The sequence below is a fragment of the Amblyomma mixtum genome, chromosome 2, assembly GCF_055824585.1.
Source record: "Amblyomma mixtum isolate Tamu chromosome 2, ASM5582458v1, whole genome shotgun sequence".
NCBI lineage: Eukaryota > Metazoa > Arthropoda > Arachnida > Ixodida > Ixodidae > Amblyomma > Amblyomma mixtum.
The window spans coordinates 259,103,405-259,112,681 of NC_143013.1; the positions used below are offsets into that span (position 1 = coordinate 259,103,405).

General features: G+C 50.9%; 1 non-coding gene across 1 annotated transcript; it reads left to right on the top strand.

The window, feature by feature from the left end:
- The first annotated feature begins 8,817 nt into the window (after positions 1-8,817).
- Positions 8,818-8,948, top strand: LOC149363696 (U5 spliceosomal RNA). Its single transcript, XR_016289298.1, has one exon. It is a non-coding gene; the product is annotated as a U5 spliceosomal RNA (small nuclear RNA).
- Positions 8,949-9,277: the final 329 nt, after the last annotated feature.

The following is a 9,277-nucleotide window of genomic DNA, read 5'->3' on the forward strand; positions in this document are numbered from 1 at the left end:
TGGCAACGCCCGAGTCCACCCTGCGGCCTCGATCTCGATCTCCTCTATCATCACACTTACTAGTGGTGGACAGGGCTGAACGCCGCAAGGAGCGAAGAGCCTACCTCAAAGGACTCCGCATAGCCAGAGGAGAACTCCCTAGGCCCGCCGACTCTCTCTATCTCTCGAAAGCACGCAGCGCTGCTCAGACAAGCCCAAACGCACTCATTACCCCATGACTTCACCTTACACAAAATACAACAGCACCCCAATACACCCCACTGCCAAGTGTGTGGCTTCATACCCACGCTTGCCCACACATTCAGGGACTTCCCAGCAGCGAACACCACGTGACTTCGCTCACTCTCTCCCAACATACCCTCGTATGAGGCCTGGGTTGCCCACCTCCGCAAAACGATTTCTTCGTGGTGCAATCTTCTGCAACGCCTGCTGGGGGAGGTGTCCCGGGGGCGGTACTTTTGATTACCTCTTCCACAAGAACACGGAGCCGGACATCGGCCGTAAAACAATTTTTTAATGTGAAAGCTCTTCTAGACTGTCGCCGGGGTCGTGTCACCAAAAGGTGACCGCAAAACGTGTCCGCAGCAGTTGTGACTAGTGCACTGCGTGGGCTCGGGCCAGCCCAAAAGCCCGGGCGCGGCACGGCCCGCGGGCCGGGCCGGGCCGGGACATGATTTATTATGCCGGGCCTGGGCCGGGCCCGGGCCTGAAGTTGCGGGCCCGGGCTGGGCTCGGGCTTAACGCTGCGGACCCGAGCCGGGCTTGGGTCCGTACAGAAACGGCTGGTGTCCGACTTTTCGTTCACTATTCCAGAGTGAAGTACACAACTGCGGCATTGAAGCAGCGACACGGATGAGCTACGAGTATAATACGCGCTGAGAGAAAAACTAAGCTTTATTCACTGACTTATTTATTTCCTTATTTCCACGCCGCGGTGCAGTAAGAGTAAAATGCAACCGGCCTTAATTGGCCATTGATCGTTCGTCATCCGAAAACATACCTATACACTATTAGAAATGCATTCGTTAAGAACATATTAGTTTAGGACGCTTGTAGTCTTCAAGCACATACCGTGAAATACTCAAGCCTTATAGCTTTTCGTTTCTGCTGAAAGGCGACCAGTTCGGCTATGAGCTCAACCTGTAAGATCGCATTCACTAAAAAAAAATGTCATCCTACAGTTTGCAAGGCAGCTTTAATATTTATACTTCGCCGGCGGCAGAATATAATTGATTAAAATCACGGGGAACGCAAAGTAGACTACTATGCGTGTATGTAGCCCTTTTTATTTAGCTCTCGGAACTTCCGAGTTTATCTTTGCACACCTACCCGAGATCACTCTCCAAAAGACGGGCCTGGCGAGCACTATACTTCATCACTTCCTTCTGGGTTAAAAAGAAGTAACTTTCTGGAACTCAAACTGCCGTTTGAGAACCTTTGTCGGCTAGTTCCTTATCGGCGTAGTAGCAGTCTACTTGCTGAGAGTGAGCAATATACCTCAAGCTTACTGTGAAACGGGCCGGGCCCGTGCTGGGCTTCACTCCGGGATTCACGGGCCAGGCCGGGCTAGCTAGAGCGATAATTCAGCGGGCCCGGGCTTGAAGCCACGGGCCTGGGCCGGGCTCGGGCTCCAGGTCTCGGGACTGAGGCCCGTGCAGTGCTCTAGTTGTGACGTCCTCAGAAGAGGTAGCATCAAGCCAATGGTTGCGATCGATAGAGGACGGTGTGAGGATGATGCGCAAAGAAAAATGTCGATAGGATGATTAGTTAATTAATTAGAGCCATAAATGTCGAAAAAACGTCGAAATAGCGCGGACGTCGATATAGTGAAAGGACGGGAAAACAGCCGTGGACGGCAAAATAGTGGAAAAATAAGCAAAGGAGTGAAAATAAAGTTTGAAATGAATTGAAATGTATGTGATGAGTGATAATTAATCGAACAAAAAGCTTTATTGACATTGAATAATTAGTTAATTATCAGCGAAAACCATTGGACGGTTGAATAGGCTCGGCGGGTATATAGTAAGTGGACGGGAAAAGCAACCACCACGCCAGATTTGAAAACCCAAAGTGGTTAATTGAGATAAAAGAAGGTATAATCAGAGTAAATAAATCGATCTTTAAGTATATGATCATTACGCTAATTCGGCAGTTAAATTAATTAACAAACAAAAATAAAATGTTCAAGAGAGGCAAAGAGAACCGACGAGTGCCGAGGAGGCGTCAGTGTTTTCGCATTCTCCCAAGGCGGGTCGCCGCAGAGATCTTTAATTTTTTTCTCTCTCTCTTATCACCTAGTGGAAAATTAAAAATTGTTTTTGAGGGAAGGAAGCAGCGCGGTATCTTTCTCACATCTCAGTGGACGTTACTCAACCGCGCCGTGAGGGGAGTTGAGTTAAAGAAGAAATGAAGGAAGAGGCCTGCCGCAGTGGAGGGCTCCGGAATAATTTCGACCACCTGGGTTTGGTTTGGTTTATGGTGTGTAACGTCCCAAAGCGACTAAGGCTATGAGAGACGCCGTAGTGAAGGGCTCCGGAAATTTCGAACACCCGGGGTTCTTTAACGTGCACTGACATCGCACAGTACACGGGCCTCTAGAATTTCTCCTCCAAAGAAATTCTAGCCGCCGCGTTCGGGACCGAATCCGCGTCTTTCGGGTCAGCGGTCAAGCACCATAACCACTGAGCCACCGCGGCGGCCGACCACCTGGGGATCTTTTATGTGTATTGCCGTAGTGGAGGGCTCCAGAATAATTTCTACTCTCTGGGGATATTAAACGTGTATTGGCATCGCACAGCACACGGGCGCTTTTTGTTTTTTGCCTCCATCTAAGCTACTTCAATTTACACAATTCCGGGGGCACGATTAGACGCTTGGTAGTCAGCGCGGTAACACCACGGTAAACACTACCGTAGCTAGCGCGGTAAACACCGCAACCCACGCGGCTGATGTGCATGGCCGGACGCCCAGAACGCAGGAGGGGCGCCGACCCCCGCCAATCAACATGGAAAGTGTTATGTAACGGAAAGCGCGAGTAGCTACTCTGAATCACTATGCAGCTACAATGGCAGTACTGAAGAACAGGCAACTACCCCAAGAACAGCTGAAACCTGCCACTGGAACTGTGGAGGGCTCCGTTGCAATAGAATAACATAATTTAACCATACGTAATATGCATCCAGGGGGCAGGGTAGATACCTAACCTCCAGGGCTATTTACCTCTGCCTGGCAGTGACTTTATGCTCGTCACATACATGTCCAAAAACAGCCATACAGCACGAGATCCTTTCGGATATCGAGTCTGAGCTCGCAAAACTCGCAGAACTCATCCCGCGAAAAGGCAGCAAAAACAGTCTACGGATGCTCAACTTCTATAGCTCCTCGGTAAACACTAAAACTACAGAGGCTAGAAGGTTTTCCTAGTGTCGTGAACGGCCGCCGTTTCAAGGGGCCCCTGTGAAACCGGTTTGGATGCACAGCGTAGGCGGCGCTGCAGCTGCCAGGCGTGCGGCTTTTGGCGCGCTATGAAAGCCGCGCCGTTGTGACATTGAAGGTGATGCCGCACATCATGCAATCACATGTGCATCCAAACGCATTCGAAAAAATGCGAGCAAACCTTGCATTTCAGCTGTTCAGTCAGGAGGTACTAAAGGGTATTTTCTTTTACCGGGACCATTTGCAAAGGGACAACGTCAGAAACATCGAACCGACAGAACGGTTTGTAAAACTAATGGAAAGACTAATTTTTATAATGTCATCTAGAATCCCATCAAAAGGCCTTCGTGCTGATTCAAGAAGTGCACAGTTTTTGAATGAGTTCATTGTTTTTCTCAAGGAATGGGAGGAACATGCTGCACAGTATGGTGGCGGGTTTTTAAGTGCAGGAACTGCCCTTGGGCTGCGTGTAACGCTGCAAAGCACACTGTCGCTTGTAAAATACCTGACCACGTCGCTGCAATAGAAGTACTTGTTGACTGCAAACCTAAGCCAGGACAGGATGGAGAATGTATTTGGGATTGTGCGCCAGTGCTTCGGTTGCAATGATCATCCAACTGTGGGGCAGGTTTTGATAATTATCAACAACCTTTCTTTCTACAGCCTCGCAAAGCCTCCAAAAGAAGCAAACGTACCTGCAGAAGTCGTTACTGCCCTCTTGCAACCATCTGGTGTTCCCAAAGAAAAAAATGAACGAATAACTGAACTTGTCGATAGTTTACTGGATGGCGGAAACTTGGCTTCTGCTGCAGAGCTGCTCGAGGAGCACAGCAGCCTGAGCGATCATCAGGGCTGTGTAGACAAAAAAAGTGGCAGCAGACTAATTTTTTATGTAGCTGGGTATGTTGTAAGAAAAATCCTTAAAATATTTCCTTGCCCCGAATGTGCAACTTGTTTCAGCACTTCGCCTTTGCAAGCCGAGTCAAACAACAATGCCTCACTTACTCGAAATTTTGACCATGGAGGCTTAGTTTATCCATCAAGGCCAATTGAACAGCTCATAGCTAAGCTTGAGGACGCATTTACGGTGTTTTTCAGCCGCAATGAGCTACACGCAGATAGAATGGTCAGCTTTCTGCATTTTCTTCAGGGACGTGAGCTTCAAGGTGTGGGCTGCGCGGAGCATGGACGTCGAATTACGACAGAAGTGGTCAAGTTTTACGCCTTGACTAGGATGCATTTCCTTGTAAAGTCGGTAAACAAAGAGCGCGGCGCGCAGCGAGAAAAGAAAAAGTTGCTGAAAATGAGGCGCTATCAGTAGCCTCGCACAGGGCACTTCGCACAAAAAAAGGCATTAGTACATTGTTGTCATGGAACCTTGTGTAATAAAGACGTTCCACCCTGCAATTTGTGCCGCTTCCTTTTCCCATTTCGGTATCATGTACAAAATGCGTTTTTACGCTTCTTTACGGCGCAGTAGGTGCCCGACGTGACGCTTGCATTTGCTCCTGCCGCGGCACACTGTCGGTGTTACAGCTAGTCCGTGTCGAATCTAAATGAGAAGAGAACCTATGCCAGTGTTTGCACCGTCTTTAACACTTTAACGCCTTGTCAAAGCACTGATAGCAACCCACACACGATCAACCGACTGAACCAGCGAGCACTACCCATAGGGGCTTCTTGCGCCCGCCCGCACGCCAGCGGGCGGCAGCGCCATCTGCCTTGAGCATAGCAAGCTATTTCAGCTGCGCCGGCCCGGTCGCGACACTAGGAAAACCTTCTAGCCTCTGTACTAAAACTGCGGTAACTGCTACACAGCAAACGTGGCTAGGCAAGCCTGGCAACAACGGCAACGTGTTACCGTATTTGCCGTACGCCTGTCCGGCTACGGGTTCAACCTGACCGCGGCGGCCGCGTTTCGATGGAGGAGGAGGAGGAGAAAAGCATTTATTTAGTAATGTACAGAGAGGTGCTCGGGGAGAGGCCCCTAGTGGGTCTCACCCCTTACAATACTAGGCGGAGTCCCTCATTCCGGGATCCCGTTGGTCGAGACCGCTACACAAGTCCGCCGAACCAGGGCTTGTTGGGCCGACAGTTCCTGGCAGCTGAGCAGGGCCGCCTCCCAGTCCTCTCGGGTAGGGGAAGGGGTGATTGGGGGGAGAGAAGGATTTTTTCTGCTTGCCCAAACCATGTGGAAGGTGTCGGCCACCTCCCCACAAAATGAGCAGCGGCCGTCAAAAGAAGGATTAAAGTGCTTGAGAACCGCCGGGCACAGCAGGGTGTTTGTAAAGAGCCTGAGGAGAATTCGTTCGCCAGCTTTACCCAGTCCTTTCATAGGAATTGGGTATCGCCGGTGTTCGGCACGATAGTGCTCAGTAATTTCTTTAAAGGAAAGGAGAGGGCTGTGATCTGGGTTAAGCTCCTCCCAAGGGACGCCTGGTGCCCGGTGAGTGAGTGCGCGGGCTGCCTCATGGGCGGCTTCGTTACCTGGCATGCCTTGGTGGCCGGGGACCCATATGATTGAGCGATGAGTTGGATCGCCGTCGCGAGTACTGCGGTGTAAAATTTGATGAGCGAGTGGAGTGATCCAACCGAACTCAAAGTTACGACAGGCTCCGCGAGAGTCTGTGAGGATGAATTTAGAGTCGGGATGGGAGGCTGCGAGGGCGATCGCCACCTCCTCCGCATGCGTTGAGTTGGGCGCTCTGAACGAGAGGCCGTCCACCTGTTTTCCCTCGTGTATGACTGCAGCCGTGTACCATTCCCCCCTGGAGCGGTAGGGGCCTGCAATGTCGACGTAGAAGACGTGTTTCTTTGAGCCATAGTGGCGGTGCAGGGCATTCGCCCGCGCCTGGCGCCGGCCATTATGGTCCTCCTTGTTCATCTTAGTCGGAAGGGGTCGAACGTAGAGGGCGCTTCTCCACAGTTCGGGCACTCGAACCCGTTCCATGGTATGGTGATCATGTCTGATATGTAACCGGTCCAAGAGGCGGCGACCGGACACGGTCTGGGCGAGACGCGTGTATTGGTTAACGAGATGCGCCTCGCGGAGTTCTCGATAGGTGTTCACCACCCCCAACGCGAGAAGTCGCGCGTTGGAAGTGGATATCGGGAGGTCGAGGGCTCTCTTGAAAATTTTGCGGAGTACAATCTCCAAGTGATCTTCGTCATGTTTCCGTAAGCGGAGGTAAGGAGTCGAGTACAGTACTCGACTTGTTACGAAGGCATGCGCGAGCCGCATCGCATCCTTACTTCGCAACCCTCCTCGCTTGTTGGAAACACGGCGAACCATCCGGCCCACCTGGTCGCCGACTTTGCGGAGTTTGGCAAGAGTTGTGTCTGCCTTACGATGTTGATTAATGAAGAGACCGAGTATTCGTAGCTCCTTCGCTTCACGGATGGGGCCGCTTGCGAGAGAAAGCTGAACGGAGATTTTGCATTTCGGAGAAGATCGAATATGCACAAATTCAGACTTGGACGGGGAGCACTGGAGGCCGCAGTACGTGGCATAGTGGTCAACTATGCTCGCCGCTGCTTGCAGGCATTCCTCCATCTCTCCTATGTTTCCCGTAGTGGCCCAGATGGTGATGTCATCGGCGTACAGCGCATACTGAACACCGCCGACAGCCGCCAGCTGTGCCGGGAGATAAATCATAACAATGTTAAAGAGAAGCGGGGACAACACAGCGCCTTGTGGTGTGCCCCGCGTTCCCATCTCAAACGGGCCGTACTCGGTCTCTTGTACACGTATATAGGCCAAGCGGTCTGTTAAGAAATCTTTGATGTAATTGAATGTACGAGGACCACAGTTTATCTCGCTAAGGTGTTTTAGTATGACGCCGTGTTTAACATTGTCAAACGCACCCTTGAGATCGAGCGCTAGGACTATTTTGTCGTTGTGTGGGTGTTCTATGGGTTCGAGAACCTCGTGATGAAGCTGTAAAAGGATGTCTTGTGCGGACTTACTGGGTCGGAAACCGAACATGGTGTCGGCAAAGAGAGGCTGAAGGCAAAAAGCGCCTGTGTGCAGTGCGATGTCAGTGCACGTTAAAGATCCCCAGGTGGTCGAAATTATTCCGGAGACCTCCACTACGGCACCCCTTTCTCTCTTTCTTTTTTCACTCCCACCTTCCTCACTTCCCTTAGGGCGCGGTTCAGGTGTACACCGAGATATGACTAAACCTTCTAGCCTCTATAATATGACAGATACTACGCCATTTCTTTTTCTCAAAACCAATTTTCAATTTTTTTTTTCTGGTTGCTATGCGAGTTGACTTTTGTTAGAGTAGCCGCATGGCTCTGGCCACACCTAATAGAGAAGAGGGGTGCGCTGCCCCCTCCTCTCACCTCCATTTGGGCAGCCACGCGGGAGACTCCGTCAGCCCTACCCTCAAAAGTGCGGCAGTAGTCAGCATTTCCCCCTACCTTTTTCCCTCTCTCTTCCCATCCTTCTCTCCCGGCTTTAAAGGGCTCGTTTCGGCTCGCAGTTACACGCACGAAAACTGTACAGCAAATCCGGTGGGCGGGTCCTTCGTCGCACCTTGTTTAAAAGAGTCGCAGTCCGAAATCTCCCCCGTCTGGTGGATGGAGTCTGTGCTCCAGGCGTTGACGCCTTACGGGGAATTTTTATCCACCACAAGCTGCATCACTTGCTCTCCTTGCCGGACCGCCCTGGGTGCCGTCCACGGCCGGCACCGGTTAGTTCATTGCTCAGGCCTCTTCTCACTTCTACGTACTAATCTTTCGCCTTGTACTTGTGATCGGTTAGAGCGATGGGGTGTGTTACGCTCCAGTACCTGTCCGAATTGCCCGCTCCCGGAATCTAATCGCCACGCTACAGTCACCTGTGTTGTAGCGCGTGTCTTTTGGCGCGCGGTTAATGCGGGATTTCGTGGGCAGGGCATTTCGTGCTTCGTCTCCCGCGGCCGCTTCCCCAGCGGCCGTTTTGCTCGCCTGTTAATAGTTGCAGGTCTTTTTAGTTTATGGCGCAGTCGATGCGCCGCGGTCGCTAGTGGCTTTCGACGCCGCGCTTTGTGGCCAATTCTCGGCCGTCTCCGACGGGAGCTGATTAGTTTTTTGTCCGAGGAACTCTTTTTCTTGGGTGAGGAAGTTTCTCCGACAATGGTCATGCCCATTTATTTCTGTTAATGACGGTCGTCTTGTCTTGGTTTTTAGGCCAAACTGGCGCTAAGGTCTGCTTTTCAATGTTTCAATGACTAATTATCGACTTTTCGCTCTTCTGTCAATCGGTATATGTGCATTCTTCATTTACATTGCCCATTCCTGTTAGTTACTTAGAAATGTTTACGGTACCTGTTTAATTGGCTCACCTTACATGCTTAATGTCATGTGTTTTTGTTAATGTGAATGTATCGTGTAACCTTGGCATGTGTACATATGTAAATAAATTTTTTCTAAACATCTTTCGCCTTTTACTAAAGATTACCGTGGGAGGGGGCACTCCAATGAGCCTATATGCCAATTTTTGGAGGGTCCGGCCCGTTTGGGCGGGACCTCGTATTCTAATCCAAAGAAAGAATTGTACTGATTTTAATACAGCTTCACAGGACCTGCGATCATGGCAGGATCGGCGAATGCTGGAAGGGGGGAAGGTATTCGAGTGAGGTCACGGACGCCATTACTGTCCAGCTTTCCGCTCAGAGAAATGGCGGCCACTGTGACGTGTTATACTCGCCGCTTCGTTCTTGATTGTGAAGGTGTAGGTTGCGCAACTAAGGGACGAGCCAGACACACACAAGCGCTTGTGTGTGTCTCTGTGTCTTTCTTCGTGGTTCGTCCCTTGGTTGCGCAACCTACACCTTCACAGCGCTTGCGTGTGTCT